This window comes from Canis lupus, chromosome X (genome assembly GCF_003254725.2).
Source record: "Canis lupus dingo isolate Sandy chromosome X, ASM325472v2, whole genome shotgun sequence".
Taxonomy (NCBI): Eukaryota; Metazoa; Chordata; class Mammalia; order Carnivora; family Canidae; genus Canis; species Canis lupus.
Window position 1 is genome coordinate 96,137,379 of NC_064281.1, and position 14,586 is coordinate 96,151,964.

The following is a 14,586-nucleotide window of genomic DNA, read 5'->3' on the forward strand; positions in this document are numbered from 1 at the left end:
TTTTAAATAAAAATTACTTAATGTTAGAGGCAGTTAGTTAGGTTCTAACAGGATACCTGGAGGCCAGCAAAGATGAAGTCATGGCCAGCTATTGCGAAAGTCAAAGGCCTGTCCTGGCAGCACACTGTAAGAAGCCAGATCAAACCAGACAGGCCCAAGATGGCAGGTACCCTGACAGGAAATCCCTGACCAAATAAGGAAGAAAAGGTGTGAAACCTTGCTTCCAAGAAATCCATGCCCCGAGTAATGAATATTCCACCTTCTAGTTAACAACTATCAATAAGACATAGAAACCCAAACCCCAGGGCTCACTCCTCTCTCGAGTTCACCAACTTTCACATCTCAAGAGTGTACTTTTGCTTTAACAAACTTTCCCACTTGTGTTGCTCATCCATTGTGTTATATCCATCCTTGAATTCTTTCTCATGACAAAACCAAGAACCTTCAGCAACATCTTTGAGATGGGCTGTGTCGAGAGGTCCCAGGGAATCCCCAGTTCACCTGGCAACATTAACAGACAACCTGTGCAAGAAGGACACACAGACCCTCCTCTGTCCCCCTGAAAGCAGGAAATAAATCTCTCATGTGAAAGGTACCCTTCCTATACCAGGAGGTAGAGACATCCTTATCACCAGAAATGGGAAATTTAGAGCCTAGGAGGCTATATAAAGAACCCTAGTTGCTTTTTACTAATTTACTACCCCAGCCCAGATTCTATTTAGAAGTCCTTACTAATTGAAGCTTCCATAGTTTTCTTTGTCCTGTCAAATCCTCACAGATGTATGATTACTTCATCTAGAAAGGATAAAAACTGTCTGCCTTGGTCATTTCTTTAGGTCTCAGTTTCATATTTGGATCTCTGTACACATGTAATAAAACTTTGGGTTTTTTTTCTCCTGTTAATCTGTCTCATGTTAATTGAATTCTTATTCTGGTTGGAAGACCTTGAGGGTACAGAAGAATTTTTCCTTCCCTTCAGACTCCTTGAAGAGAACTTACTCTAAGGCAGTGATTTTTTTTTCTTGTAGTAAGTTTTATGCCCAATGTGGGGCCTGAACTCACGACCCTGAGATCAAGAGTGGCATGTTCTACTGACTGAAGAAGCCAGGTACCCCAAGGCTATGATTCTTAACCTGGGGTTCAGGAATAGAATTCACAGGGTCTGTGAACTTGGAAAGGAAAACAGTTACATCTTTGAAATTTAACATTTCTCCTAATTATGAGCATAGACAACAAACCACCATGGTAGTAGCAGTATCTGTGACTCTGTCATGGATAGGAATCACAGATGTTTTTATATCACATTGCAATTTTATTCAGATGTCTCAAAATATTATTTACTCATGCACTATTTTGAATTATTGTGCTGTTATACTTGCTGCTAGATCATCTATTTAATGTGTTAATAAAAAGCTGCATTACCATATAAAATTTGTGTTAAAATAGTTTTATAACAATTTCAATGTAATTGGTTTCCTTTGTAATCTGATGTATTTTATTTGATACATTTAAGAATATTATTCTGAGAAAGAATTCATGGAGTTCAATAGACCACCAAAGGTGTGCATGGCACACAGAAAGGTCAGGAACTCCTGTTTAAGGAAAAATCACCCAAATTTGTGTTCCTGTCCATTTACACGTGAGACTGAGCAGTGCAGGGGTAGAAAAAGAACCTTTCTAGGTTCCTGGCTAACACAACACTGTAATAAAAGACAGATTAACAGGAGAAAAACAAACATAAGCTTAATAATATATGTACCTCTTGTGTACATGGTACATACTCAGGTATATTGAATAACTCCCCAAAATGGCCCAAGCCAACATTTTATTTTTATTTTTTATTTTTGTAAAGATTTTATTTATTTATTCATGAGAGATGCAGAGAGAGAGAGAGAGAGAGAGAGAGAGAGAGAGAGAGAGAAAGAGAGGCAGAGACACGGGCAGAGGGAGAAGCAGGCTTCATGCAGGGAGCCTGACATGGGACTCGATCCCGGGACCCAACGACCATGCCCTGGGCCAAAGGCTGGCGCTAAACCACTGGGCCACCCAGGGATCCCCCCAAGCCAACATTTTAAATACCATCACCAGCTAAAGACAAAAGTAGATTTTGGGGTTGTTGAGGAGACCAGTTTTGGGAGGTTACCAGGAAAATCACAGTAAATGAGAGTGTGGTTGTTATGCCAATTTAACTCCTTGCCTTCTCCACTGTTAAGAGTTTCTAGAGATTAAGTAACTCTCCTCTTCTTGGTACAGAAGGAGATATTCTTACAAAGAATGATTTCCTTTATAAATGTAAATTTCCCTCACAAAAGGGTAACTTCTACTCCATTTGCCCAGCTTTTCCTGTGTCTGCTGTTTCTTAAAAATAACCAGGAGAAAATAATCCTTATGCCAAAGAGGCATATTTTGGAGTGGCAAAATCTGCTCCCATTCAGGAGTCTATGATGAAAGTGATATCTGCATGCTTCCAATAAGAATAAAGAAGCTTTGGGATGCCTGGGTGGCTCAGCGGTTGAGTGTCTGTCTTCAGCTCAGGGTGTGATCCTGGGATCTGGGATCGAGTCCCACATTGGGCTCCTTGCGGGAAGCCTACCTGTGTCTCTGCCTCTCTCTCTGTCTCTCTCTGTCTTTCATGAATAAATAAATAAAATCTTTAAAAAAAGAATAATGAAGATTTAGTTCACTTATACTACCCACTCTTCCTCCTTCCACTAAAAAAGATTATAGAGCAAAAGCAGCCTCCTTCTCCATTTGTCCTCAGAACATCCTATAGAGGTGACATTTCTAGATTCCGGTGCTTCAGCTTTAGTGAGACATCAAGGAGCCTGGTAGTGTAATTGGGGCTGAGGGGTACAAGAGCACCTGGCTCTGGGAGTCCTAAATAAACCAGGCCCAGCCATTCCAAAATCCAAAGGCAGAGAGAAATGAATGGTGGTGAAACAAGAAAGGGATTTATTTCAGAGAGGCCACCACCAGGAAGGCAGTGGACTAAAGTCTCAAAGACTGTCTCCAAAGCGATGAAAATCCCTCCAGGTTTACATAAAGAAAATGTGGGACAAAGATTGATGGATACGTGCAGGGGGGCAGGAAACGTCAGGTCGATCATTGTCTTGGGATCAGTCACTCAGGGTCTTGCTCGCTCAGGGCCATCCTTATTGCTTGAGGGAGCAATTTTAGTTCCTATTATGAGATGCTTTTCTGCAGGGTCTTTTGCTTGAGTTAAGAGATAAGCTGGAATGAACTTAATCGATTAGAAAGTTTAAGGTCAAAATAGAGGTAGTTGAAGTCCTCTTTCAGTAAGAAATGGCAGAAGATACCTGGTGGAGGACAGTGGTGCCTGGCTGATGCCATGATGCCCAGCAGAGAGGGTGAGCAGGGGAGGTGGAAACAAGAGAACAGAAAACACTTGGTAGCTGATTAGACAGCTGGTTAGAGTTGTTGGTGCTAATAGATGATGCTTACTCCTCAGGCACATCTAGAAACACTCTGGAGGGCCCTTAAACCAAAGAAACTGGGGTGTTGGGTGCACTGAATGGAAGAACCAGCAAAGTTTGGTGATTATGTTTAATAGGACCTCTAGTATCCACAAGCTAAAGAGGCCTGAAGAAATTTGGTTTCTGAAGCAATTTATGTGGGAGTGAGAGCAATCATATTGGCTTTTATTATTACTTTTTAAGCTAAGAGATAAAAAACTTAGTGAACTCCCCTTTTTTTGTTCAGTGTTCCATTACTTGAAGATCCTCTACATGTGTTTACAGAAATATTTTATGACCTGAGAATAACTTCAAAGGCTGAGAGCATACTTCCCCCAGCATTTGCTTTAGAGCTCACTCGAGCAGTCAGTTCCTAGCTTCTAGAACAAATCTCAGTTTTCTTGAACAGCAGTATCATCAGTCACTTGCTGATGTATATTTGAATGGAAAAAGTGCCAGGTGTTTCAACTTCATCCCCAACAGATTTACATTCAAGCTGTCAATTGTTCACTGTTGGTTTAGAAAGGTGGTTTTTTTTTTTTTTTTTGGTTTGTTTGTTATGTGTATAAAAGGAATTCTTTAATCCCTTGGGTGCTTGGGTGGATATGTGCCACTGTAAATGCTGCTAGCCTGGGACAAAAAATGCCAAGTTTACCATCAGCTGTGTCCACTGAGATTTATCAACTATAAATTGAGAATCCTTGCATTACAAATGCCAGATATTCTTTAAAGTAGCCATTGTATTTAATAAAATGATATGTGACAAGTGCTTAGAACAGTGCTTATTGGCACAGAGCAAGTGTTTGATAAATGTTAGCTATCATCATCGTCATCACCATCATCATCATCCCTCCTCATGAGCATGGATTTGAATAGTACTCCCTAGGTTCCTGTCCTTCTGTATAGAACATGTATGTGAGCAGAGGAAGGGAAGAATTAGACAAAGGAAGTCTTGTCACCTAGGTGTGTGCTTGCTTGTATGGTTATGTTTCAATGGAAAAGGAGATAAACTTAAGGTTCAGCTTGGTATGGGATTCATTGGTTTAGGAGAACAGCTTCCAAAACTTTCTGTGGAAAATTAGTCCTGCAAGATCCCTAGGAGAAAAGAGGTCCCTTGTCAAATAGGTTTGTGAAGTACTGTATACTTTACCTTTTCTTCAGCCCCCACCTTGGAGAGTTGTAATGTCCTTTAGCACATTAAGTGAGTTAAGAAATCCCTCAGAAAAAATTTAATTTTTTAAACTCAGTTTGACAAAGATCCTTGGCTATATAGCTCCTCTTTCTTGTAACACTTATTAATATCCCCAGGCACTAGTGTTCTATATGTAGTAGGGTGTTCTGAGATAATTATATTTTTTCCTCTTCAGAGAAATGATGTGTCAGTCACTCTCCATGCAGGCAGTCAGAAAGGTATCCTGCAGCAGGTCTTCAAGTGGCCATGTCAGTTATGAAGATGTTCATGACAGATGTACAGAAGTCTGGAGCAGAAGTCCAAGGATGGAATACACTTACACGACCAACCCCTCTGTCCTGAGATTTAGAGTTAGGAGGATCTATCAAGGTAGAGAAGAGTGGCCCTCTTCAAGGCCTAATGCCAGGAAAGGTAATTGGACTCATGAAATAAAGTTAGCAACAATTTAAAGAGAGGCTGGTCTGGTGCTCTGGCCCTGGTGCTGAATGGAGAAGAATGAATGCGATGGTGGCAGGACTAACAATGAGCTTGTAGCAGCCAGTGTAGAATGAGCGTGCAGGGACTAGGACTGTCTTACCACCTGAGGAAGTCATTGGCTGTGAAATGAAATTGCTGGTCCCTAAGAGCTGTAAGGAGATTCAGATTAGCTTCTTTACTTTCTATGGCTACTGTTACAAATTGCCACGAATTTAGTGGCTTAAAACAACACAAATTTGTTATCAGAAGTTTGAAATGGCTCTCACAGGGCTAAAATCAAGGTATTGGCAGGGCTTGTTTCTTCTGAACCCTGTAGGGGAGAATCTATTTCCTTGCCTTTCCCAGCTTCTAGAGGTTGCCTGCCTTCCTTACCTTGTGGTTCCCTTTGTCCATCTTCAATGCCAGAGATATTGCATTTTTCTGATCATACCTCTGTAGTCACCTTTCCCACTGACTCTAATCTTTTGCCTCCCACTTCCACTCATAAGGATGTGGGGCCCACCTGGATAGTCCAGGATAATCTCCCTGTTTGCTGATTAGTAATGTTAATTTCATCTGCAACATTAATTGTCCCTTTCCAGGTGACCTATCACATTCCATATTAGGTTCCAAGGATTAGGACTTTTTTGGTGGATGTGATGAAGGCTGTCATATGCTCTTTCTGTCAATACCCACCCACCAAAGATAACCAGTAATCTGACTTCAAACACTGTATCAGTTTTTTTCTATTGCAAACCACTCTAAAATTTAGCACCTTAACAACCATTTTATTTGCTCATAATTTTGTGGGTCAGGAATTTAGGCTGAGCTCAGCTGGGCAATTCTGCTTGTCTCACCTGTGGTCACTCATGTGATTGCAGTCATTTGGCAGCTTGACGAGGGCTGGATACTCCAAAATGGTTTCATACACATGTCTTGTGCTTGGTGCTGGCTGTCAGCTGGGCCCCTCTCTCTCCATATGGGTATTTAACCCTCTAAGAGGTTAGACTGGGCTGCTTTTCATGGACATCTCAGGGCAGTCAGAAGGCAACAGCAAATTGCTCAGAAACTGTATAATGTTACCTCCACTATATTCTTTGGGTCAAAACAAGTCACAAGGCCATCCCAGATTCCATGGGTGGAGAAATAAACTCTACCTCCTGATGGTAGGAGCTGCAAATTTTCACCACATTACCATAAGAACATTGCTTGTCTTGAACTTCATGTAAATGGAATCATTTATAGGAAAGTACTCTGGCTTCTTTTGTTCAGCATTATGTGTATGAAATTCAACTATTTGTTTAAAGATTAATTTATTTATTTGAGAGAGAGAGACACATGGAGTAGAGGAAGAAGGAGAGAATCTTTAAGCTGACTCCCCACTAAGCATGGAGCCTGACATGGGGCTTGATCTCAGCACCATGACAGCATGACCTGAACTGAAACCAGGGGCTGGACACTTAACTGACTGAACCACTGAAGTGCCTCCAATCATGCTTTCTCCAATCAGTAGATTGTTCTTTTAATATATATATATTATTCAACAATATATATATATCTCATCTTTGTTATCCATTCATCTGTTGATGGACATCTGGGCTCTTTCCATATTTTGGCTATTGTGGACGTTGCTGCTATAAACACTGGAGAGCATGTGCCCCTTTGGATCACTATTTTTGTATATTTTGTATAAATACCTAGTAGTTCAATTGCTGGGTCATAGGATAGTCCTGTTTTTAACTTTTTTAAAATAGGTATGTCTCTTTTTCTTTTAAGATTTATTTATTTATGATAGACACAGAGAGAGACAGAGGCGGAGGCAGAGACACAGGCAGAGGGAGAAGCAGGCTCCATGCAGGGAGCCCGATGCGGGACTCGATCCCGGGACTCCAGGATCATGCCCTGGGCCAAAGGCAGACGCCAAACCGCTGAGCCACCCAGGGATCCCTGTTTTTAACTTTTTGAGGAACCACCATACTGATTCCAGAGTGGCTGCACCAGAAAAGTATAGGACACTTATGAAAAAAATTGAGGAAGACACCAAGAAATGGAAAAACATGCCATGCTAATGAAATGGAAGAACAAATATTGTTAAAATGTGTATGCTATCCAGAGCAATCTACACATTCAATGTAATCCCTATCAAAATGCCACCAGCATTTTTTACAGAGCTGGAACAAATAACCCTAACATTTGCGTGAAACCAGAAAAGACTCCAAATAGCTAAAGTAATGTTGAAAAAGAAAACCAAAGGTGGAGGTATCACAAGTCCAGACTTCAAGTTGTATTACAAAGCTGTAATCATCAAGACAGTAGGGTATTGGCACAAAAACAGACACATAGATCAATGGAACAGAATAGAGAACCCAGAAATGGACCCTCAACTCTATGGTCAACTAATCTTTGACAGCAGGAAAGAATATCCAATGGAAAAAAGACAGTCTCTTCAACAAATGGTGCTGGGAATACTGGACAGAAACATTCAGAAGAATGAAACTAGACCACTTCCTTACAGCATACACAAAAATAAATTCAAAATGGATGAAATACCTAAATGTGAGATAGGAATCCATCAAAATCCTAGAGGAGAACACAGGCAGTAACCTCTTTGACCGTGGCCACAGCAAGTTCTTGCTAGACATGTCTCCAAAGGCAAAAATGAACTATTGGGTCTTCATCAAGATAAAAAGCTTTTGCACAGCAAAGGAAACAGTCGACAAAACCAAAAGGCAACCTAAAGAATGGAAGATGTTTGCAATGACACATCAGATAAAGGGCTAGTATCCAAAAGCTATAAAGAACTCATCAAACTCAACACCCAAAGAATAATCCAATCAAGAAATGGACAGAAGACATGAACAGACATTTCTCCAAAGAAGACATAGAAATAGCTAACAGACATGGGAAAAAATGCTCAATATCACTTTGCATCAGGGAAATGCAAATCAAAACCACAATGAGATACTACCTCACACCAGTCAGAATGGCTAAAATTAACAAATCAGGAAATGACGGATGTTGGAGAGGATGCGGAGAAAAGGAAACCCTCGTACGCTATTGGTGGGAATGCAAGCTGGTACAGCCACTCTAGAAAACAGTATGGAGGGTCCTCAAAAAATTGAAAATAGAGTTACTTTATGACCCAACAATTGCACTATTAGGTACTTACCCCAAAGTTACAAATGTAGTGATCCAAAGGGGCACTTGCATCCCAATGTTTATAGCAGGAATGTCCAGAATGGCCAAAATATGGAAAGAATCCAGATGTCTTTCAACAGATGAATGGATAAAGAAGACATGGTATAGATATACAATGTACTACTACCAGCCATCAAAAAAAAAAAAAAAAAGAAATCTTGCCATTTGCAATGATGTGGATGGAACCAGAGGATATTATGCTAAGCAAAATAAGTCAATCAGAGAAAGACAATTTTATGATTCCACTCATGTGGAATTTAAGAAACAGAACAGAGGATCATAGGGGAAGAGAGGAAAAAATAAAACAAGACAAAATCAGAGAGGGAGACAAACCATAAGAGACTCTTAATCATAGGAAATAAGCTGAGGGTCGCTGGAGAGAAGGGGGTGAGGGACAGCATAACTGGGTGATGAACATTAAGGAGGATGATATGTGATGTAACGAGCACTGGGTATTATATAAGACTGATGAATTGCTGACCTCTACCTCTGAAACCAATAATACATTATATGTTAATTAATTGAGTTAAACAATTTTTTAAAATAAAGGGAAGAGACACCTGAGTGGCTCAGCGGTTGAGTGTCTGCCTTCGGCTCAGGGCCTGATCCCAGGATCCGGGATCGAGTCCCACATCAGGCTCCCTGCGAGGAGCCTGCTTTTCCCTCTGTCTATGTCTCTGCCTCTCTCTCTCTCATGGGTAAATAAGTAAATCTTTAAAAAAAATGAAGGGAAAAATGGTAAAGAGCATGGAAGCTAACTATTATTAATAGACAATATAGAATTTAAGGTAAAAATAATTACTAGAGATAAAAAGGGAAACTTCTTACAAATAAATGTTTCAATTCACCAAGAGATATAACAATTAAAAATGTTTATGTTCACAATAACACAGCCTCATAATTTAAAAGCAAATATTGAGAGTACTATAAGGAGAACCAAACCCACAATCATAGTGGTAGATTTCAACATACTTCTCTCAATAATTGACAATATAGGCAGAACAAAAACTCTGTCTCTCTGTCCATGTGTATGTATATGCATAAATATAATTTAGACAAAAAAGAATAAATGTGTTTTTAGTAAATTTTAATTCTGGAATCACTTTATATAAAAAAGTTGCAAAGATAGGATAGAGAGTTCTCATGTCCTCCTCACCAAGGTACCCCAAATATGAACATCTTAACTAACTAGTACATTTGTAAGAACTTAGAAATTAACATTGGTACATTGACTGTTAATTAATGTACAGAACTTAAACACATTTCACCAAGTTTTCCGCGAATGTTCTTTTTTGTTTGCAGTATCCAATCCAGAATAACACCTTCATTTGTCATGTCTCCTTAGTTTCCTTCAAAATGTCACAATTTGTCAGTCTTCCTTTGTATTTCATGACCTTGCTAATTTTAAATGGCCAGGTATTTTGTAGAATATCCCTCAGTTTGGATTTTTTTGATGTGATGTTTTCTCATGATTGAAATCTCAATTTCCCTGAGGTTCTGCGTTTTTGGAAAGAATTCCATAGAAGTGAAGTACCCATCTCATTGCATCATACTAAAGGTTATGTGATTTCAATATGACTTTCCTCTGGTGATGTTAATTCTAATTGCTTGGGTTAGATAGTGTCTGCCAGGTTTTTTCACTGTCAAGGTACTATTTTCCCCTTTCTACACTCTATTCTTTGGAATTGAGCCATTAAGTCAAAGTCCACACTCAAGAAGTGGGGACTTATGCTCCCCTTCCTTTAGAGTGGAATATTTACATAATTTATTTCAAAATCTTTTGCATGTGAGATTTGTTCCTTCTCCCCCATTTATATATTTATTCATTTATTCATATCAGTATGTACTCATGTGTATTTATTTTATTCTCTGAGTTATAATCTAATGTTATCTATTTTTTTTCAAATTGTACAGTGAACAAATTTCAGCAAATGAAATATCTATAGTACTATATCAAAAACTGCAGAAAAAATTGTTTTCAAGTATACAGGAAACATTTATCAGATATCATCATGAGCTGGGCCATAATGATACTCCTAACACATTTCAAATAATTGAAATCATAAAGAATGTAGTTTCCAATCTTGATGCAACTAGATTAGATATCAATAATAAAAATACATCTAGAAAATCCCCATATTTGGGCAATTAAGAGTTAGATTTTGGAATAATCCTTGGATCAAAGAAGATATCATAATGGAAGTTAGGAGATACTTTGAACTTCACAGCTACTATATATAGCTGATACATATATATAACTCTGATATATATATATGTTTTAATATACAACTGTGTATATATACAACTCTATCTCTCCATATATAATCATATCAAAACTTATGAGATGCAGCTAAAGTGGTACCTGGAAGGAAAGTTAGTCTTTTTTTTTTTGGAAGGAAAGTTAGTCTCAAATGTCTATATTAAGAAGAAAGATTGAAATTTAAAGAGTTAGGCTCATTACATTAAAAAAATTGTCCAGGAACCCCTGGGTGGCTCAGTGAAAGTGTCTGCCTTCAGCTCAGGGTGTGATCCTGGAGTCCTGGGATTAAGTCCCACATCGGGCTCCCTGCATGGAACCTGCTTCTCCCTCTGCCTATGTCTCTGCCTCTTCTCTGTGTCTGTCATGAATAAATATATAAAATCTTTTAAAAATTCTTAAAAAATTAAAAAATAGTCTAAATATTGTAAAAGGAAGAAAACAATAAAGCTGATGTGAGAGACAAAATATGTTGGACAATTAAGAGATAATTTTATTCATGCTATTGCAATCAGGTGAGTGTCCCTTAATGAGGAATGTCTCTAAGAAAAGGAAGAGGGTCTGGGGTTTTGTAGAGTCAAGTAAACAAGGGAAATGTGGGTAAATCTTATGGGAGTCATGAGGAAGGATGGAAATGAATCTTTTCTGAGGCATTGAGGAAGGGTAGAGGTGGGTCTACTCTTGGCATACATGAGGCAGAGTGGTCCACAAGTGAGAGAGAGAGTACAGGGTTCAGATGTTTAACATTGTCAATAAGAACATAAGTTATTGAAATAGAATAAAAATAGTAATACAAAAGTGGACCAACAACATCAAAGTTGCTCCTTCAAAAAGACTGATAAAACACAAATCTCTAGCAAGACTGATCAAGAAAAAAAGAAAAGATCTAAATAATTCATGTTAGAAATGAAAAATTATACATCATACATATGCTGCAACCATTAAAGAGATATATTATAAATACCCAAATAGGCACCTTTGATCAAGTTGGAAAATTCTTAGAAAAATATGACTTATTAAAAGTGATTCAAGAAAAATTAAGCAATTTTATTCCTACTCACCCTTTTAGGCCTTGTCTTTACAAATTGAAGAAAATTTGTGGAAGCTGTAAGGTTTTTGTAAACACTCCTCCTTTCTTCAGTATTAGGTATAGGAAGGGAGGTAGGTTTGGGAGCACCAGAATTCTTTTTCTTTGGTTCTTTCTTTTGAAAGGTTACAGTGTAAGGTTGTTCCCCTTTCCTTGTCTGGTTGCTGTTGGTAAATTTGGGGTAACTAAAACAAGACTATTTTTTTTCTTAATTTAGTTACAGATCTTAGCACAGAATATAGCAGAATAAAACAGAATTACATAATTTCAACCCTCCTTCCTCCCAGTTCTTTTTTTTAAGTTTATTTATTTATTTAAGTAATCTCTACACCCAACATGGGGCTCAAACTCATGACCTAAGATCAAGAGCCTCATGTTCCTCTGACTGAGCCAGCCCAATCTTATACAGTTCTTCTATGATATACCTTATAAAAGCCAAACCTATATTTTATGGTAATGTACAAGGAGGAGCAGCCAGTGCAGCCATGTGTGTTGCTTTCTAATAGTCTAACGTGTAGGTTAAAGATGAAAAGAATCTGGAATAATATATGGTCAGAATGTAGCTGAGACCAGTGGTCTACAAATGCTTGTTCACAGATCAACCTCATCAGGATCACCTAGAGAGCATTTGGTCTGGGGCCAGTCCTGGAAATATGTATTTTATAAGTCTATTGGGTGATTTTGTAGGATATTTAGGCTTGGGAATGCTATCTTGTCCTATCTCTTAAGCATTGATTATTTCAACTATGCTATTATTTTTAAGATGACTCTGTTCAGTAAATTCTGGAATGCAGGAATTCTGTACTTGTAATAAGACTGAAATGTAAACTGGTAAATAAGACCATTCTAGAGAACAATTTAGCAATATATAATAATGCTGGAGGTGCATGCATGGGGAAAATTCTACTTCAAAGCACATACAGATAAATACCAGCAGACTCTTAAACTATTAAAATGGATGAACTAGTTTATAGTTATTAACATGGAAAGATATAGAAAACATCATGGAAAGTGGAAAATGCAAGTTTGAAAAAAGTTGATACTATTTACTGCAGATAATACTATCTTGTTTATGAATAAATATATATTCATAAAAGCATACACAGGAGTATATACACAAACTTGGAAAGAGAAGGAGGAGGCAAAAGAGGGAGAAAAGGTGATATAGGGGAGCTTTAGTTGTATCACTAACATTAAATTTCTTAAAAGGATCTAAAGCAAGTGTGCAAAGTGTTGATAAAAATTTTAAATCTACCACTTCCCAGCTGTGTGAGCTTGGACAAATTACTTAACCTTTATGAGCCCCAATTTCTTTATTTGTAAAAGGAGATAATAATTGTACCTATAATTCATGGAGTTATTTTGAGGATTAAATGAGGTGATACATACATTTTTTTTGCATAGTCACCATGTAAGCACTCCTTAAATCATAGCTGTTACTATGAGTGACCATCAAGAAAAGTATCAACAGCATTGGAAACAGGTGCATTCCAGAGAGAGATGACATGTGGTGTTTCAGAGCAGAAGCATCCATAGGGGCCCAGGGCAGGCTGCCCCCAAATGTACTACAATGACATAATGATTATTTTGAATTAAGTTTACTTTAAAAAGAGCCTATGCAAGAAACACTCAGGACCTCCTCTGTCTCCCTGAAAGCAGGACATAAATCTCTCATGTGAAAGGTCCCCCCCTCCCTGTACCAGGAGGTAGAGAGACATTTTTATCACCACAGAGGGGGAATCTAGAGCCAAGACGTCTGTATAAACAAACCTTGTTACTTTTTACTAATTTATTACCTTAGCCCAAATTTTGCTTAAAATTCATTACTAATTGAAGCTCCCAAACACAAGTTTTCTTTGTCCTGTCAATTCCTCACAAATTTATTGTCTCTTTGTCTAAAATGTATAAAACCTGCCTGCCTTGGTCATTTCTTTGGGTCTCAATTCCTTGGGTCTCAATTTCATTATTGGGTCTCCATGTGCAGGTAATGAAACTTTGGGTTTTTTCTTTCCCCTGTAACTGTTGCATATCGATTTAATTCTTCAGCCAGCCAAAAGAATCCTGGACAGAGGAAATTTTCTTCCTCTCCTTCACATCTCTGGTGAGGGCTCAGTGCTGAGTGTGCACTTGGGCAGAGAGAACTGGGCAGAAATGTGGCCTTTACAGCTGCTCTGATGGGTATGGGGTCCATCTCCCCTGCAGAGTTTGTGTGAGTTTGTGCTTATTAGGTTAGTGGGTAATGAGTGCTGTCACCTGGCACAAAGCACTGTATGATCTGAGTTCTTCTAAACTCTAGTCCCAAATTTCCAGAGAATGGGGTGACACCTCCAGAAAGTGGTCAGTTGTCTTCCTTGCCACTACCTCGTGGAAAACAGGACAGCAGTGGGGTGTGGAATCCAGGCATTGGCAGAGTTTGTGAAGAAGTCACCACCCTCTCTTCTCAGACTTGAGGCAAGTCTGGAAGGATAACTTATTTCTTCTATCAATCTCTTTATGGGCCTGTCCTTTTCAAATTAGGAAGATTTGGAAAAAGTCCTACTAGCTCTCCTTGTTGCCCATTCTTTTTTTTTTTTTAAGATTTATTTATTCATGAGAGACACACACACACAGAGATGCAGAGACACAGGCAGAAGGAGAAACAGGTTTCCCATGGGGAGCCCGATGTGGGATTCAATCCCGGATCCCGGGATCACAACCTGAGCTGAAGGCAGATGCTCTACTGCTGAGCCACCCAGGCGTCCCCCCATTCCTTTCTAATAGCAAAATGTAGTTCACTTGAGCAAGACTAACAAAGGTTGTGGAAAATGGATACCTTAAGTGGCATTTCAAAAGAGGCTGTGAGATGGTGTGGGGTTGGGCTCATCCATCTCGCCCTCACTTGTGAAAAACAGAATATGACCTTACCTCTTCCTGTGTATTCCAT

The 14,586-nt window shown here is 38.8% G+C and overlaps 1 pseudogene; it reads right to left on the bottom strand.

Moving 5' to 3' along the window:
* LOC112649085 (ATP synthase subunit O, mitochondrial-like) overlaps window positions 1-14,586 on the bottom strand; it is a 78,645-nt pseudogene extending 64,059 nt beyond the window's left edge.